This window comes from Cervus canadensis, chromosome 1, assembly GCF_019320065.1.
Source record: "Cervus canadensis isolate Bull #8, Minnesota chromosome 1, ASM1932006v1, whole genome shotgun sequence".
In the NCBI taxonomy this organism is placed as follows: domain Eukaryota; kingdom Metazoa; phylum Chordata; class Mammalia; order Artiodactyla; family Cervidae; genus Cervus; species Cervus canadensis.
This window is the reverse complement of record NC_057386.1, coordinates 89,706,840-89,726,684: the sequence shown is the minus strand read 5'-3', so window position 1 is coordinate 89,726,684 and position 19,845 is coordinate 89,706,840.

The window sequence follows — 19,845 nt, the reverse complement described above, 5'->3', positions numbered from 1 at the left end:
TTTAAAATTACTAATTCTCTTTTTTAAAAAGTTTTTTTCTTTTTAATATGAACTTCTGGTGCCCTTGCATTGCTTTTAGGATATTACTGTTTTCTTTCTGACCAAACAAAAGGCTTGGAAACCAGAAACTCTATATTAGTTGCTGTAACCCCAGCAACTAAAGTGTGCAGTATTTGCTTCCCCAAACATAGGCATGGTTGCATGCACCTCCTATAACTGCTTTACCTCTGACCCCATCAGGGAGATGTATTACCTTGATTCTCACAGCCTCCACCCTATAGGCACTAAGAGCTCAGGCTTCAGAGGACAGCCATCCTTCTTCATACTGCTGCTTACTTTCGACAGTGGCTTCCATTAACTGGTAACAGAAAGATAACAGCCTTCATGCTTTTAGAGTCCATCAGGACCCACCTTCCCAGAGTCCACCTTCTAACCCCCAAGTCGTTTCCAGAGCATCTCATCATTACAGAGCAAGTTAGAACAATATTGAGTGCACATTTGATTGCAGTCTTCGATAGCCGAATGGCCCCTCTGATAACAAAACTATTAGAGGAAAAAGTCCAGTTACCTGATATATCATTAAAATGTAATTTAAAATAATGTATGTAGAATAAACTCTCTCCAGTAAGAAAACAGTAATGTGATCTAAAATGCCAAAATGAGAGCGCAACAAAGTATGAAAGCATTCCAAAATATGATTGAGAAAGTAGGCTTATGAAAGGCTACTAAGAATTTTGAGAGCAAAATGTTAGTGTTGGGTTTGTTTAATATCTTTATTTCAAATAAAGAGAAGAGCAATGCCTGATTATTACTCTTCTCTTTGTGTATTCACAAAGTATCCTTAAATTTTTTTTTTTAATGATTAGGCCTAATCTTTTTTTTTCTTTTTTTTTTTTTTTAATTTTTTTATTAGTTGGAGGCTAATTACTTCACAACATTTCAGTGGGTTTTGGCATACATTGATATGAATCAGCCATAGATTTACACTTATTCCCCATCCCGATCCCCCCTCCCATCTCCCTCTCCACCCGATTCCTCTGGGTCTTCCCAGTGTACCAGGCCCAAGCACTTGTCTCATGCATCCCACCTGGGCTGGTGATCTGTTTCACCATAGATAGTATACATGCTGTTCTTTTGAAACATCCCACCCTCACCTTCTCCCACAGAGTTCAAAAGTCTGTTCTGTATTTCTGTGTCTCTTTTTCTGTTTTGCATATAGGGTTTTCGTTACCATCTTTCTAAATTCCATATATATGTGTTAGTATGCTGTAATGTTCTTTATCTTTCTGGCTTACTTCACTCTGTATAAGGGGCTCCAGTTTCATCCATCTCATTAGGACTGGTTCAAATGAATTCTTTTTGACGGCTGAGTAAAATTCCATGGTGTATATGTACACACAGCTTCCTTATCCATTCATCTGCTGATGGGCATCTAGGTTGCTTCCATGTCCTGGCTATTATAAACAGTGCTGCGATGAACATTGGGGTGCACGTGTCTCTTTCAGATCTGGTTTCCTCAGTGTGTATGCCCAGAAGTGGGATTGCTGGGTCATATGGCAGTTCTATTTCCAGTTTTTTAAGGAATCTCCACACTGTTTCCATAGTGGCTGTACTAGTTTGCATTCCCACCAACAGTGTAAGAGGGTTCCCTTTTCTCCACAGCCTCTCCAGCATTTATTGCTTGTAGACTTTTGGATAGCAGCCATCCTGACTGGTGTGTAATGGTACCTCATTGTGGTTTTGATTTGCATTTCTCTAATAATGAGTGATGTTGAGCACCTTTTTGATTAGGCCTAATCTTGAGTGGTATAACTGATTAAAATTAACATGATTCCCTTAGGCAGCAATTGGAGAAGAGATTTTTGAAACCCTCAAACAGAAAAAAGGGGGTTCAGTAAAGTATCTGGCAGTCCTGTGTCAGCATGATTAAATAGCTGGTCTGAAATAACGCACTTGGGTAGATATTTTGTCCGGTGTCCCATTCTCAATTTTTCTCAATTCTACTCCTTCATCCTATCTTCCTCCTTCTCATTCAACCACCAATATTCCCCAGCAATCTCTTAGACATCTCAAAACCCACTGCGACAACCCCTCCACCGCCAAACACACATATACTTAGGCACTTGGTGTTAATGCCTTACTCTTCTTTCTTACACAACGCATCATTAAAAAAAAAAAAATCAGATAACAGAAATTAGCCTAAATTCTTCCACCCAGGAGTTTTTTTCCAATTTAATATAGATCAAAGCAATAATTTTTAAAAATTAAATTCTATAATTGTACTGCCCTAAAACTGCTCCCAGTGGGTAGTAAAGGCATTTGGGAGACAAAAGAGTATCCTACCACATACTACTATTCTTTTCTTCCTTTTCTGTCCTTCAGAATGACCCTCATTCTTAGGAAGAAAGTTCAACTTTAAAGAACAAGTCCTTTATTTACATCTTATATTGAAAAGGATAATTATTGATATAAAGCAGCTCAAGTAATCACTGTGACTGGTTATAGATTACATGAAGAGTGAATATCTCTCAAAATATGAGGCAAGAGGAAATTACTTAAATAATATTACATGTCATTTTAAAGGTTCTCTCTATAGGCAAACAAGGGCTATTCAAGTGGTAGGTTTTGGAAATTTGAAAAGATAAGATATTATGAGAAATTAATTTTTGTCTTGAGAGGGTCAAGTTTTTTGTTGTTTATATAGTTTTTTGTTTGTTTAATTTCTTTTTATTGGGGCATGGTGACTACCCAGGTAGCTCTGTGGTAAAGAATCCACCTTCCAATGAAAGAGATGTGGGTTCAAATCCCTGCTTTGGGAAGATCCCCTGGAGAAAGAAATTACAACCACTCAAGCATTCTTTTTTTTTTCTTTTTTTCACTCCAGCATTCTTGACTGCAAAATCCCATGGACAGAGGAGCTAGGTGGGCTACAGTCCTTGGGGTCACAAAGAGTCGGACACGGCTGAGCAACCAGACAACAAATAGTTGCTTTACAATGCTGCGTTAGTTTCTGCTTATCTTGTGGGGGTTTTCACCACCAGCACCTCGTAGGTGCCTGCGCTGTGAGGAGACTTGAACTCTGAGTCTCTACCCCTCTGTCTTTACAGTTTTAGAAGGTTTTCAGGAAAAATTTCAGTCTAGTTAAACTAATTAGCCACAGATTTTAGATCTGATTAAATTTAACATTTTAGAAAGTTTTATTTCCTCTTTCATCCTAGACAAGTGTATTTAGTTTTGCACCATAGCTGCTAAAGTTAATTTTCTTTAACATTAGCAGTCTTTCAAATAAACAGTCATTTTTGAATATTTTAAGTTACACCTGTGTTATGGGATGACTTCTGTCCCCTCAAAATTACTTTATTGAAGCTCTGACCCAGGAGTAACTCAGAATGTAGCTGTATTTGAGATAGGGTCTTTAAGAAGGCAACTAAGTCAAAAAAGTCTTTTTAGTGGGTCTTTATTCAATCAATATGACTAGTGTCCTTCTGAGAAGCGTTCAGGACACAGTTCACAAGGACAGTGGGATGACTCTGTGAGGACTCAGGAGAAGGCAGTCATCTGCAAGTCAAGGAGAGAGGCCTCAGAAGATACCAAACTTGCCAACACCTTGATCTCAGACATTAAGTCTCCAAACTTGGGAGCACACAAATTTATTTTGTTTAAGCCACCCAGCCTATATTACTCTGTTAAGGCAGTCCTAGAAAACTATAGAATATTTTAGTTTAAAAGTAATTTAAAATGTATACTCTGACTTTTATCATCTTCATATGAAAGTACAGGGCACTCTCTTTAATTCCTAGAGACCTAATTTTCAGATTGGTTAATAATACCAGCTTCAGATTTTAAAAAATCCTGTAAGAATCAAACCATCTAAAATATAAAAAGTAAAAGACAAAATTATAAGTTTGATCAAAGACCCAAATTCTAGAGACCATTTTGAGATGGTTTGAGATCAATACAATTCCTTCTTTTAAATTTTTGGCCACAGCTTGTAGGATCTTAGTTCTTTGACCAGGGATTAAACCCAGGCCACCAAAGTAGTAAAAACAATGAGTCCCAACCACTGGATGGCCAGGGAACTTGAGACTACTGCAATCTCTTAACTATGGTTTTCCTGACAAGCCACTAAACAAGCGTGCTTGGTAGCATGTTTGTACTTAAAGCTCACAGGAGTCCATATATCTTCTCCATGAGGGGAGAGGATGTGTCTCTGCACTTGTTTCCCAGATTGATGAACTCCAAAGAGATAAGAGCTTTGAAAGGAGAGATAGCCAGAGAAGGACTTCCCCTGTGACTCAGAGGGAAAGAATCAGCCTGCCAACGTAGGAGACAAGGGTTTTTATCTCTGGTTCGGAAGGATCCCCTGGAGAAGGAAATGGCAACCCACTCCAGTATTCTTGCCTGGAAAATTCCATGGACAGAGGAGCCTGGAGGGCTACAGACCATGGTGTCACAAAGAGTTGGACATGACTGAGCGACTGAGTGTGCATTCACGTGTAGCCAGGGAAAGATCACCTGCATCGTCTAAACCAACCCAAGAAACAGAATCAACTGTCCACATCTAGAAGGATTGCTTCATATGCCTCTATAAAAACCTCTTGAATGAATACCAGTTCTCTTGGTTGTCTTACTTATTTTCCCTAATGTTTTGCATGTATCAGGACTTGGTAAATGGTTTAGTATGAGGGAATAGATAAACCATGGCTATCATTTCTCTATTCATGTGGAAGAGTAGATTTGTAAAGAGTAAGAAGAGGGCAAATATGTAAGGAATATAATATCTGGTAAAACCAAGTGAACAGTGTAGCTATTATACTCCTTACTGTGTCTCTTTAAAAAAAATCAGAACATAGTGAGCATGTTTTTACATAGATTTACATGATTTCATATATTTTTATTTTTAGATATTTTCTTGCAACATTAATTTCTGAAGAGTTTAATCTGCCTGATTTAATTTCAAATGGCTTACCATTATTATAAAATCTGAAATGACACTGAGAAAAAAATGAGAGTAATATTCTACTTTTTATTTAAAAAGAAAACATTGCTTCGTTACCAGATTGAATTAGAGCTTTTCTCTAACGGCACAGATTAACTTACAATATTGATTTTAGAACAATTTGATAATGTGCACACAAACACATACACACTATACTATGTGTAATTTGTCACTTCCATCTTTCTAAAATTTAAAATTTTGATGTAATAACCTTTGAACTTGAAGGCTGAATTCAAAGAAATATAGCTCTTAACAGGGATAAAAAATACTCCTATCAATGTAGTCATCTTTATTTTTTCATTCTAGCTGTTTTCATACCATGCATTTTGCTTAATGAAATAACCAACTGAGAATTGCAATGTGTTTTTCTGAAGACAGACCAAATGACATACAAATACACCTCACAGCATAAACTGGCTCAGATATAATAGAAGTATATGGTAGTGACTCTGCTCCATAACATAAAAATAGTTTATTTCTCTCTGTTCTTCCACATAGACAAAATACTTCTCTTTTGTCATGGCCCAGAAGAGAACATGAACTCATTCTCAGGTCTGGAATGCATGAAGTCATATCATCAGATAGTCAAATTTAAATCACAACATTTAATTTGTAATATTACAATTCTGCACAAGTCATAAGCTTCGCCAGGACTTTTCACTGCCTTTTCTTTGGGAATGAGCATCAGAAAACACATTCTTGATACACGGATGAGAAAATAAATCTTTACAATAATTTAACCAGAATAAATCAAGTAATAAAATGAATTTCCAGATCTCAAAATGACATTAACCTCCAGAAATATGTGCTGAATTCCTATTAGTTTAATTCTTTGGGTGGTTTCTCAGAGTGATAGACTGATAATTGCCATCTATGACATATGATGTGGGAACCAGTTCAAAATACTTGCATCATCTCTACTTCTATAATGCCCTTGTTCACCTTTACATCTCTAGTGACCTTGTGTGAACAATTTCAAATTTAAATACGTCACTTTCACTTCCAGATATTACATTCTGATTCTAAAATATTTAAGGTTTGTAATGAATTTGTGTATGTGTGCTCAGTCACTAAATCATGTCTGTCTTGCGATCCCATGGACTGTAGCCCACCAGGCCCCCCTGTCCATGGGAATCCCAGGCATACTGGGATTACTGGAGTGGGTTGCTATTTCCTTCTCCAGAGGATCTTCCCAACCCAGGGATCAAACTTGCATCTCCGGCATCTACTGCATTGGCAGGCGGATTCTTCACCACTGAGCCACCTGGGAAGCCATATTTAATAAATCCATTTGAATCATATAATTTTAGACTACTTTGATGTCCAATGTAGAAAAGATAGTAGAGATTTCTGACAGAATTAAAAAATTTCAACCTAAAACTAAGAAATTATCTTTATAATCATCTTCACAGTTCTAGAGTGAAATCCACAATCAAAATGCTGGCAGGGCCCTGCTCCTTCTGAAGGGAGAAAAATCCCTCCTTGTCTCTTCCTGGTTTCTGCTTTGCAGTCCCTGACATTTCTTGGCTCGTGGCAACACAACTCTAATCGCTGCCTTTGTTGACACATGGCTTGTTCCCTATGTCTCTCTGTGTCTTCAAATCTCTATCTCCTTATTAGGATACCAGTCCTGGTGTCACCTTAATCCACTGTGACCTTATATCAATTTATATCTGGAAAGACCCTATTTCCAAATACAATCTCATTCACTGGGGATTAGAACTTCAATATATTTTTGGGTAAAACAATTCAACTTAACAAAAACCATAATCATAATAATCAGTAACATCTATATAGTGCATCTATAGTGTTTCATAATCTATACACTTTAAGCACATTAGTTCATTTAATCATGAGGATGATTCTTTAAGGTAGGTACTATCACTATTGCCATAAAAAAGAAAAAAAAAAAAGTAAAACAGGAATGCAAACCAGAGAGAGAGAATATGTAACTCTCAGGGCCTCTAATCCAAGGTTCAAAATCCTAGTTGAAGAGTTGGTGCTTTGAACCACTACAGCCTACAGCCTCTGAAACATGGTGAGACTGATACAATGAAGCAAATGTATTTTGAATTCCTCTTCTGTAATAGAAGGAGTGCTTCCTGCTAATGCTAGTGGGATGTTGACAAAAATCTGAGACCTCAAATTACATATATGCTTATTTTAACATGAGTTTGGGGAGATGGCTTAAATCTGGAGACAAGATTATTTATCCATTTTGTGTGACCCTGGGTAAATTATTTCATCTTACTTAGCCTCAGACTGGATATGAGTTTGAGCAAACTCCAGAAGACAGTGAAGGACAGGGAAGTCTGGCGTGCTGCAGTCTATGGGGTCGCAAAGAGTCGGATATGACTTACCGACTGAACAACAACAAGCCAGACTGCTGAAATATTAAAGATTAAACAAGTTAATTATGTATAAATTGCTTAGAATAGTTCCTGATATATACACTATTATTATGCTACTAATTTTATTGTTAGCACTACTGATGGCAACAAATTCTGAATTATCTTTTTTACATAAGTGACTTATTTTAAGAGGCATTGCCTATAAATAAAAACAAATGCTATTTTAGTACATATTTGACTTTTTCTGTGTAACTTGATAGGAATTGCTGATTTGCTTCAAAATAGCTACAAGCAACTAGAATTGGAAAGAAATTCTTCCCTCTCCTGCTGTCTGATAAAGCAGGGAGGAAGAAAACACAAGGTCAGGTATGTGTGTAGTGACTAATGGGTGTCTCCAGGTTAGTTCTGGGACTGTCATCACTGCCCACTTCGCCACGAGGTGTAGGAGGTGACAAAGCCGCTGCAATCCTTGACTGAGTGTAAACACAAGTTTTTAAACTGTAAGTGTGAGATTGCTTGTCATAATGACTCATCCAAATTAGAAAAAACAGTCTCATCAAGTTCTACACTTATTTATTTCCAGAGTTTCAGATTCTTTACTGATTACACCCATGTATCACAGTATGCCATGTGCCCGGTACCCATCCGGAGAGTTTTTGCTGTTGTTGCCCTGTATAGGTAGCAAATATCCTCCAGATATTTATATTTGAAACTGACAAGCAATAATTGAATTTCATCTAGAATAATTTTTTTCTGACATCTCACTTGCCTTTCTGTGTACAAAAAAAAAAATAACAGCTTTTATCTTTGATTTTCATATTTTAAAAAAATGAGTCGCTTGTCCTCAAAATTAACAGGATGATGATGCTTAGCTAACAAAGTGGAAAACTTGGAAATAAAATAGATTGAGGAACTTAAAGGTCAGTTTGATTAAACAGAAACTTTATTTAGCATCTACTATGTGTCTGGGACATGGCTATCTGATTATAAAAATGAATGATTAACATAAAATAAATGAAAAGGAAAACACCTCTATGTTATCAGATGCTTACAAAAGCAAAGTTATAAAATAAAATAATATTTAAGTGTAAAGGTACGTTTGCATTTATTTTTTCCACTAATAACAGAAACAATGCATGTTAAAAGAGGAAATGTAAAAATCAACTACTTTTTTAAAGTTCGTATATAGACTTATATGCCTTGTAACAGAGAATAAAAGCTTGTAAAAGAAACAAGTTATTATCCACTTCCATTTGCCTAATATGGTGAATAAGTGTAACTGGTGAAATTACCTCAGCTTGGAAAATATCAGATTTCTTTGTTCTGCTACTTCAAGCTTTAACTTAGGTCTAATGCATAGTAGTTTGTGGGGGGTGGGGGCGGAAATTAGAGAAAAATTCTGTCTCTTTAAGTAAGAAAACAGTTATCATGAAGTAATTTCTGTTAGTGTTATATCTTTTTCCTCAAATATATTACCCCTTGCCCCCCTCCTTTGTTTTCAGTTCAAAAACAGTAGCTTAGGGACAAGAGCAAAATCTTAGAGTAAGAAAGGAAAAATTACCCTGTCTTAATAAATATAGCAGGGTACAGGAAGGAGTGAGTCTAATAGAGGCAAAATGCCATGGATATATGGTAAAAGGATTCCCAAGGATACCACAAAGAATTCCACAAGTATATACTTCTTAAGGAAGATGGCTCTGCTACATATTGAAGCATTTAATGCAATTTAATGAAAATAAGCAGATACTATATACTGAAACGCACATATGTGTTACAGATTGGAGCTTTTCATCAGTAACATAATAACTCCCTTTAGATTGTATAGCCCCTTCCCAAACAGGCAGACAGACACATATGATACGGGTGGAAAAAGATGGCTTTGCTTTTTTGAGATATGTCATTGGATTAGGCTGATCAAAACAGAGGTTGTCCATTTTGTTTCTACTAGGGAATTCTTGGTCCCCCGACAAATTTAATTCACTTTTTAAAAACAGAAGAATATCTGAAGTATAGGAACTATACTTTGTGAGTCCATTAGGAAAATTGAATATTTTCTCAGTGTACATGGGAATTGTTTTATGGAACAAATTTATTATAGATTGTCTGGATATTCACCAGACAAAAACAGATATGTAAATTATGTTTGCACACATTCTCTAAAATAAATAACTCTCCCTGATGAGTAGGTATGTTTGACCCCAGAGGCCTATATTGTAATTAATACTGATGGAGAAACCAGAACCAGGAATTTCTTTAGCAGATACACCATAACACATTTCCAGCTTGGGCCTCCGGGCTCACCATAGGTGGCATTACACAGGTGCAACACTCCCTGTCTGAAAAGAACTGAGCAAGTTTAACACAATCATCTAGAGCAGGGGTCAGTGAATTGTGTCCTTTAATGGGCTAGAAAGAAAATTTTAGGACTTACAAGCCATATACTCTCTGCTCCAACTCCTTTTCTCGGCTATTATAGGCTGAAAGCATCCACAGACTATATGTAAATGAATGGATGCAGCTGAGTTTGAATAAAATTTATTTAGATTCAGTCTGTCAACCCCTGATCCAGACATCACAAAGTTTTCTAAAATAAACTGAGGAGTTTGGTATGAAATTGTTCACAAATCTGAGTGTGATTTTGGGTTTACATTTTTCTAGTTACCTTTTAAAAACATCTAAACTGTTGATGCAACCACATTTAAATATTATTTGTTATTACTTGAACTAGAACCTTCAGCTTCAGCATTACTGGTTGGGGCATAGACTTGGATTACTGTGATATTGAATGGTTTGCCTTGGAAATGACCAGAGTTCATTGTGTCGTTTCAGAGATTGCATCCAAGTACTGCGTTTCAGACTCTTCTGCTGACTATGATGGCTACTCCATTTCTTCTAAGGAATTCCTGCCCACAGGAATAGTAGATATAATGGTCATCTGAGTTAATTCACCCACTGCAGTCTGTTTTAGTTTGCTAATTCCTAGAATGTTGACGTTCCCGCTTGCCATCTCCTGTTTGACCACTTCCAATTTGCCTTGATTCATGGATCTAACATTCCAGGTTCCTATGCAATATTGCTCTTTACAGCATCGGATCTTGCTTCTATCACCAGTCACATCCACAACTGGGTGTTGTTTTTGCTTTGGCTCCATCCTTTCATTCTTTTTGGAGTTATTACTCCACTGATCTCCAGTACCAGTACCTACTGGCCTGGGGAGTTCATCTTTCAGTGTCCTGTCTTTTTGCCTTTTCATACTGTTCATGGGTTCTGGGTCACATTCAAATGCTCTTATTTAAGTGGCAGCTAACATTTCTTTCAATAAATTATGTAATATTTCTTTATAATTTACAAAATACAGTTAGAATCCACAATTGCTTTCCCTTTCATGAGTTCTCTCAGCTCCTGTTCCACACTGTGGCCACACAAAGATTTTGTTAGAAAACCAACAATCCAACCACAGTGCTTATGTCAGGGAATGTGGATTTTATTAAAGATTTCAGGGAGAGATGTTCACTTTAAAGTAATTAAAAATTAAAGAATGCCTTAAAAGGATTCTCCAAATCCCTCCCACTTTCCAGAGTCTCACCTTGGCATAAATAATCTACTCAGGAAAACACAATACTGAAATCCTAATTTCTTAAGGGTGATTCCTTAGAAAACAACTCAGCCGAAAGAAAAAGTTGAATCCCTTGTTTCCCTGCCTGTCCCCACCCTGAAAGAAGAAACCTACTCCAGTGAAATCGCCTTTGTCAGAAATAATGTTTTGCTTATGGGCTTCCATGGTGGTTCAGATGGTAAAGAACCTGCTGAAATGCAGATGGCCTAGGTTAGATCCCTGGGTTGAGAAGGTCCCTTGGAAAAGGGACTGGCTACCCACTCCAGTAGTCTTGCCTGGAGAATTCCACGGACAGAGGAGTCTGGTGTTCTACCGTCTATGGAGTCGCAAAGAGTCAGACATGACTGAGCAACTAACACTTATTGTCACTTATCTTATTGCATTACGGGGTACATTTGAAGCTACACCCACAGCATCCGACTTGCATGCTTTGGCCACACTGCTATTTCCCTCTGCCTGAGTGCTCTTCCATAAAGCAGCATCAGAGTGGGGCATGGGGGCCCTGCACAACACCTGGGCAATCTGTGCCCTCACCTCCCAGCCACCAGCACAAGCAGTGGCAGTAGGTCAAATAAGATAAGAGATGTTCAGAGATGACTCCAGTTTAAGTGTCTTTCTTAATCAAGTTGCTTTGCTGTTTACATAATAGAAGAATAAATAGTTCTGTGGTATATTTTTTTTCTCCTGAAAAATGCATAGCTGATTTAATGTATATTCATGTTTCATGATCTATCTATGACATGTCACCTATTTTGGCATGTCGAAAATATACATATACATATTTTTCCCTCTCTCCCTCCTTTTTGGCATATTTGACTGTTATTCTGTGATCTCGGTACAAGAAAGGAGATATTATGATCTTAGTTTCTTAATGCTTTGTTGTTGACTCATCATTTTTTTTTCTACCTAGAAATTACCTCCTCTTCTCTAACATTTGCTCAAATGCACAATCCTTTCTGAACCCTTTCTTTCCCTGTCTGAGTTGATCACTGTGGCCACACAAAGACTGTTTGATCTCTGTCTCTTCATTATCACTATCTCTTCGGAACTGCTTGCTGTACATGTGAAACCCTTATTATTCTAATATGAAGATCCTTCTCCTCAACCCTTACAGAAGTTTTATATTCCTGTTGCTTAGAAAAGGTATTTGCCTCATAGAACATGACATGTTAATTGAATATACTGAAGCTGAGGAGACCTATTACTGGTTTGATTTTTTTAAATGTCAGTTTTGTTAAAGAGCTGTTTTTCAATTGATTTCTCATCAGCAGAACAAAAATGTATTTTACATAGATGGGCAGAAGTGTACAAAACTCACTATTTGGCCAAAAATTTCATGAGCAAATATTTTTAATAAAGGCAAAGCAAAAGAATGTTTTCAAAATTGCTATGATGATGCTAAGAAATGACTTACCAGTTGTTTCCTACCAGTATGGATCTTAGTTAATTATATTGTGCAGTGCAGATAAGTTATAAAAATTTTTGTCTTACTTTTCTCCTCAAAACTTGCTTTGTGAACCCCACATGTGTGTGTTTGGATGTTGATGTGTGGGTGTTAATGTGTTTTAGAGAGATGAAGGAAAGAGAAATAGGTATTTAGGACAAACTTAAATCTTGCTCCAGTGATCACATTGTAGAGGACACTAAATGATGACCAGTGGTAATTATAAATGTGAATATAAACCCATGAACATACCAATCATGGACATCTTGTAGTACAACAGGACAACATCATGACTTTACTGTGATCCATGGAATTCAACAGGCTTTCCTTGTGGCTCAGCTGGTAAAGAATTCCCCTGCAATGTGGGAGACCTGGGTTCGATCCCTGGGTAAGCTACCCACTCCAGTATTCTGGCCTGGAGAAATCCATGGACTGTATAGCCCATGGGGTGAGAAAAAGTTGGACTTGACTGAGCGACTTTCACTTTCATTTTCATGGAATTTCACTGTCATGAAATTCACTGTCATGAAATGTATAATTCCATCATCGATCACTATTTCTGTTTCACATATTATACTGACAGAGTATACCATTTGTCATGGAAATTTATATTAAAAGCTCTCAGTTCAGTTCAGTACCTCAGTTATGTCCGACTCTTTGCGACCCCATGAACCACAGCATGCCAGGCCTCCCTGTCTAGCACCAATTCCCGGACTCCACCCAGACCCATGTCCATTGAGTCAGTGATGCCATCCAACCATCTCATCCTCTGTCATCCCCTTCTCCTCCTGCCCTCAATCTTTCCCAGCATCAGGGTCTTTTCAAATGAGTCAGCTCTTCACATTAGGTGGCCAAAGTACTGGAGTTTCAGCTTCAACATCAGTCCTTCCAATGAACATCCAGGACTGATCTCCTTTAGGATGGACTAGTTGGATCTCCTCGCAGTTCAAGGGACTCTCAGGAGTCTTCTCCAACACCACAGTTCAAAAGCATCAATACTTAGGCCCTCAGCTTTCTTTATAGTCAAACTCTCACATCCATATAAAACCACTGGAAAAACCATAGCCTTGACTAGACAGACCTTTGTTGACAAAGTAATGTCTCTGCTTTTTAATCTGCTGTCTATATTGGTCATAACTTTCCTTCCAAGGAATGAGAGTCTTTTAATTTCATGGCTGCAATCACCATTTGCAGTGATTTTGGAGCCTAGAAGAATAAGGTCAGCCACTGTTTCCCCTGTTTCCCCATCTATTTGCCATGAAATGATGGGACCTGATGCCATGATCTTAGTTTTCTGAATGTTGAGCTTTAAGCCAACTTTTTCACTCTCCTCTTTCACTTTCTTCAAGAGGCTCCTTAGTTCTTCTTCACTTTCTGCCATAAGGGTGGTGTCATCTGCATATCTGAGGTTATTGATATTTCCCCCAGCAATCTTGATTCCAGCTTGTGCTTGCTCCAGCCCAGGCGTTCATCATGATGTACTCTGCATTTAAGTTAAATAAGCAGTGTGACAATACACAGCCTTGATGTACTCCTTTTCCTATTTGGAACCCTTAAATGTTCTAAACTGTGGCAAAATAACTCAGGAATATATAAATTAATTTTTTCCCAATATAGTTTATTTTATTTACAAGAGCAGACTTCTGTCTTTATAAAACAAGTCTTTCAAAAGAGCTTCAAATCTGTCAAAAAATATTCTCTTTTATAACTATCAATATTTCTATAACTTTCAAGAAATTGTTGGGTGTGTTTGTTTCATTTCCTAAAGTGTTAGATGGACATGAACATTAGTTTTCAGCAATAATATTGACAATACATCAGTTATTTTTCTCATCTTAAGTAACTACCTGGAATGGAAATGCAGAGCCCTTAACTTTCCTTGAGTTTTTTCTTTTTTTTTTTTTAATATATTGAAGTCTTCTGTTATGTTCATGGATGAGAGCATCAGTCTCTCACTACTCTATGAGATTTCCTCCAAAACACTGGCATTGTGGTATAGTCTTGTGACAGTTTTGTGGCAGACAGATTTTTGGGGTCCAGTGGTGCCTGCCTTTGCCCTTTGGGATGGACAATTACTGATCCATTCAGGGCTTGAGGTGCCTGGAGGCCTCTAGTATGTTCATCATCAGAGTCCCTAATCATACTCTAGGCCAGCCTCCTGCTCCAAGTGTCTGAAACTCTTTAACTCATGAAACTGCTAGCTCCCACAGTTCAGTGGCAGGTCCTCTGTGCAATATTTATCATCTTCCTTACCACTACCTCATGAAAGTTAGGCATGCAATCACCCGCTCTTCTCCCCAAAACTACTGTCAATTACCCAGGCTACCATGAATGTTCTCTGACTTGCTTCCTTCAATCTCTCTGTCTTTCTTTGCCCAGGTCTTTCTCACACTGTATTAAGCCCTAGGGTCTCACTTTCAGCTTTGTTTGAATTTATTCATCACTGTGTTACCTCCCCTCCTGTTGCCCAGATGTAACTTTTTTGTTGGGCTTCCCAGGTGTTTCAGTGATAAAGAATTGGCATTGGCAGGTGGAATGGGTTTAATCCCTGGGTCAAGAAGATGAGGGTTTGATCCCTGGGATGGGACAATCCCCTGGAGAAGGAAACGTCAACCCACTCCAGTATTCTTGCCTGGAAAATCCCATGGACAGAGGAGCCTGATGGGCTACAATCCATGGGGTTGCAAAGAGTCAAATACAACTAAGCACATTTGTAACAATTAATACAGAGGAGCATGGCATAAAAAAATTCCCAAATATCTAATTACAACTGAACAGATTGTGGTAAATTATTCCAGAAATATGATGAAATGTTTGTATTGATTTGATAGAGAACCTAAAGATATTTTCTGAAGGGGTGAAATAAAATTTAGAAGTTGCACATTGCTGATTTTGTTAGCTTGATTTTGTTTTGTTTTTTTTTTTACAAGTATTTCTTCAACTCAGGCATCTGCACAGAATATTCTTCACTCTTGAGATCCATCATCACTGTCCTAACCATGACTGTAAACAACAGGACAAAGAAAAGGGAGAGTCTTTCCTTTTGTTTACACTGCTTGCTTTATATGAGGCATATCTTTTAATATCATGTTTTGTTTACTGAAAGTTAGTGATTATAGAATAGCATGAAGTGGCTTATTATTATCCCTGAGATAAAATTATATGAAAATGTTGAGTTTCTTCTAAATTCAGACTTTATAATCAAGCTGAGGAGGGAAAAAAATCTCCTTCTGGAGATCAAATTTTTTGGCAACACTTTTGGATGGAACTGGTGGTTGTAATACTGGAAAGCTACTGAACGAGAAATAACATCACAGAGTTTTCAGCCCAGTGCCAGCTTGTGCCAAACTCCTTCTCTTCATAAATATTTATGAGTAGTCTCTGCCATCTCATTAGAATTGAATTCAGAGATAACAGGTGCAGGCAATGGTTGCTCAAGCTAGGCCAACTAACTTCATAAAAGTGTTCCAAGTTTTACATTTAGAAGGATTTGTCACAGAGGATAGTCTCTGTGACTTCTTTGACTGATTCACTCTATGTTTTAAAATGTCAGTTGGGCACTTCTAAAAGCGAGTGACTTGCTTCCAGAGAGCCACAGCCGAGCTTGAACAGCAGATGCTATATGAAAACTTTTGCAAATAATCACTTAATTACATTTCTGAAGACTGTAATGAGAGATGTGTTTGTGACCGTGAGATCTGCCTCATGGTCTCATGTAGAGTGTTAAGTAAGGCACTCTGAGACTTGAAGGATGAGTAGGAGTTCACCAGGCCAAGTGGAGTGGGAGGGGGAGGCAAGGGGACCACTCCAGAGAGTTTGAGATGCCTGGATGAAAGCTCTGAAGCAGGATAGCACTTGGTTCCTCCAGAAGAAAGAGAGAAGATACATGTGACAGGGGTACAGTAAGCCAGGAAGGCAGCAGGGCAAGATGAGACTAGCAAAACCATCAGAGGTGAGGTCTTAAAAGAATTTTATAGGCTCTGTCGAAGAGGATTCATTCATCCAGTGCATTCAGCAAATATCCACTGAAGCCTCAATCTGTGCCAGGCACTGTACTAAGAGCTGAGAAGACGGCAGTGATTAAAAAAGAAAGAAATACCCTAATCTCACACAGCAAATATCAACTGAGAGACAGAAAATGTTAAAAATGAGCACATAGGAAATAAAAATGAATAAAAAGATACCTAAGATGGTGGAGTAGAAAAACATGTGCTCATCTTCTCCCATGAGAACACCAAAATTGCAACTAGCTGCTGACAGGAGAATGTTGGATTCCACCAAAAAAAGATACCACATCCAAGGGCAAAGGAGAAGCCCCAACAAGAAGGCAGGAGGGATCACATTTAGAATCAAATCCCACACCTGCCAGAGATCCTCTGAGGGCACAAACAAAATCATATGCACAGCAGGACCTAGGGAAAGGAGGAATGACTCCACAAGAGACTGAGCCAGACCTGCCTTTGAGCGTTTAAGTGTCTCCTATGGAGGTATGGGTCAGCAGTGACCTGCCGCGGGGATAGGCGCTCTGACTGCAGCAGACCTGGGAGGCATGGTGTGTGGCATAAGTCCTCTAGGAGGAGGTCACCATTAACCCTACCATAGAGCCTATGAACAGATGACCTACAAACAGGAAAGCAATTATACCAAAGAAATTCTTGCACTATTGCAAAAGTTCCAGTGCCCATAACAGATTCCTCAACCAGAGGATCTGGCAAAGGGACTGAGAACCTCCAGGGAATTTGACTTTGAAGGCCAGTGGGATTTTATTACAGAACTTGCACCCCACTGGGGACACAGACTCTTGGAGGGCACAAACAAAACCTCGTGTGCACCAGGGGCTAGGAGAAAGGAGCAGTGACCCCACAAGACACTGGGTCAGATTTGCCTGTGAACTAAAATGGACGGGAATGGGTGAATTTAACTCAGATGACCATTATATCTACTACTGTGGGCAAGAATCACTTAGAAGAAATGGAGTAGCCCTCATAGTCAACAAAAGAATCTGAAAGGCAGTCCTTGATGCAATCTCAAAAATGACAGAATGATTTCTGTTCATTTCCAAGGCAAATCATTCAATATCACAGTAATCCAAGTCCACGCCACAACCATTAATGCTAAAGAAGCTGAAGTTGAATGATTGTTTGAAGACCTGCAAACCTTCTAGAACTAATGCCAAAAAAAGATGTCCTTTTCATCATGGGGACTGGAATGCAAAAATAGGAAGTCAAGAGATACATGGAATTACAGGCAAGATTGGCCTTGGAGTACAAAATGAAGCAGGGCAAAAGCTAACAGAGTTTTGCCAAGAGAATGCACTGGTCATAGCAAAAACATTCTCCTTACAACACAAGAAAAGACTCCACACATGAACATCATTAGACGGTCAATACCGAAATCAGATTGATTATATTCTTTGCAGCTGAAGATGGAGAGCTCTAAACAGTCAGCCAAAATAAGACAGTGAGCTGACTATGGATTAGATCATGAACTCCTTATTGCTGAATTCAGACTTAAATTGAAGAAAGTAGGAAAAACTACTAGGTCATTCAGGTATGACCTAATACAAACACCTTATGATTATATGGTGGAAGTGACAGATACAAGGGATTAGATATGATAGAAAGAGTGCCTGAAGAACTACGGATGGAGGTTCATCACATTGTACAGGAGGCGATGATCAAAACCATCCCAAGAAAAAGAAATGCAAAAAGGCAAAATGGTTGTCTGAGGAGGCTTTACAAATAGCTGAGAAAAGAAGAGAAGCTAAAGGCAAAGGAGAAAAGGAAAGATATATCCATTTGAATGTAGATTTACAAAGAATAGCAAGGAGAGATAAGAAAGCCTCCCTCAGTGATCAATGCAAAGAAATGGAGGAAAACAATAGAATAGGAAAGGCTAGAGATCTGTTTAGGAAAATTAGAGATACCAAGGGAACATTTCATGCAAAGATGGGCACAATAAAGGACAGAAATGGTATGGACCTAACAGAAGCAGAAGATATTAAGAAAAGGTGGCAAGAATACACAGAAGAACTATAAAAAAAAAAGATCTTCATGACCCAGATAACCACGATGGTGTGACTACTCACCTAGTTTCAGACATCCTAGACTGTGAAGTCAAGTGGGCCTTAGGAAGCATCACTACAAATAAAGCTAGCAGAGGTGATGGAATTCCAGCTGAGCTATTTCAAAACCTAAGAGATGATGTTGTTAAGGTGCTGCACACAATAGACTAGCAAATTAGGAAAACTCAGCAGTAGCCACAGGACTGGAAAAGGTCAGTTTTAATTCCAATCCCAAAGAAGGGCAATGCCAAAGAATGCTCAAACTACTGCACAATTGCACTCATCTCACATGCTAGCAAAGTAATACTCAAAATTCTCCAAGCTAGGCTTCAACAGTACATGAGCTGAGAATTCCCAGATGTTAAAGTTGGATTTAGAAAGGCAGAGGAACCAGAGATCAAATTGCTAACATCTGTTGGATCATAAATAAAGCAAGGGAGTTCCAGATAAACCTCTTCTTAAAACCTTTGACTGTGTGGATCAGAAAAACTTTGGAACATTCTTAAAGAGATTGGAACACCATACCACCTCCTTTGCCTCATGAAAAACCTGTATGCAGGTCAAGAAGCAACAGTTAGAACTGGACATGGAACAACAGACTGGTTCCAAGTAGGGAAAGGAGTATGTCAAGGCTGTATATTGTCACTGTGCTTATTTAACTTATATGCAGAGTACTCATGTGAAATGCCAGGATGGATGAAGCACAAGCTCTAATAAAGATTGCTGGGAGAAATATCAATAATCTCAGATATGCAGATGCCACCCTTGTGGCAGAGAGTGAAGAAGAACTAAGGAGCTCTTTGATGAAAGAGAAAGAGGAGAGTGAAAAAGTTGGCTTAAAACTCAACATTCAAAAAACTAAGATCATGGCATCCAGTCCCACTACCTCATGGCAAGTAGATGGGGAAACAATGGAAACAGTGAGAGAGTTTATTTTTTTGGGTTCCAAAATGACTGCAGATGGTGACTGCAGCCATGAAATTAAAAGATACTTGCTCCTTGGAAGAAAAGCAACGACAAACATAGACAGCATATTAAAAAGCAGAGACATTACTTTGCTGACAAGGGTCCATATAGTCAAAGCAATGGTTTTTCCAGTAGTCATGTATGGATGTGAGAGTTGGACTATAAAGAAAGTTGATTGACAAAGAATTAATGCTTTTGAACTGTGGTATTAGAGAAGATTCTTGAGAGTCCCTTGAACTGCAAGGAGAGCAAACCAGTCAATCCTAAAGGAAATCAGTTCTGAATATTCATTGGAAGTACTGATGCTGAAGCTGAAGCTCCAATACTTTGGCCACCTGATGCAAAGAGCTGACTCATTTGAAAATACCTCAATGCTGGGAAGGATTAAAGGCGGGAGGAAAAGGA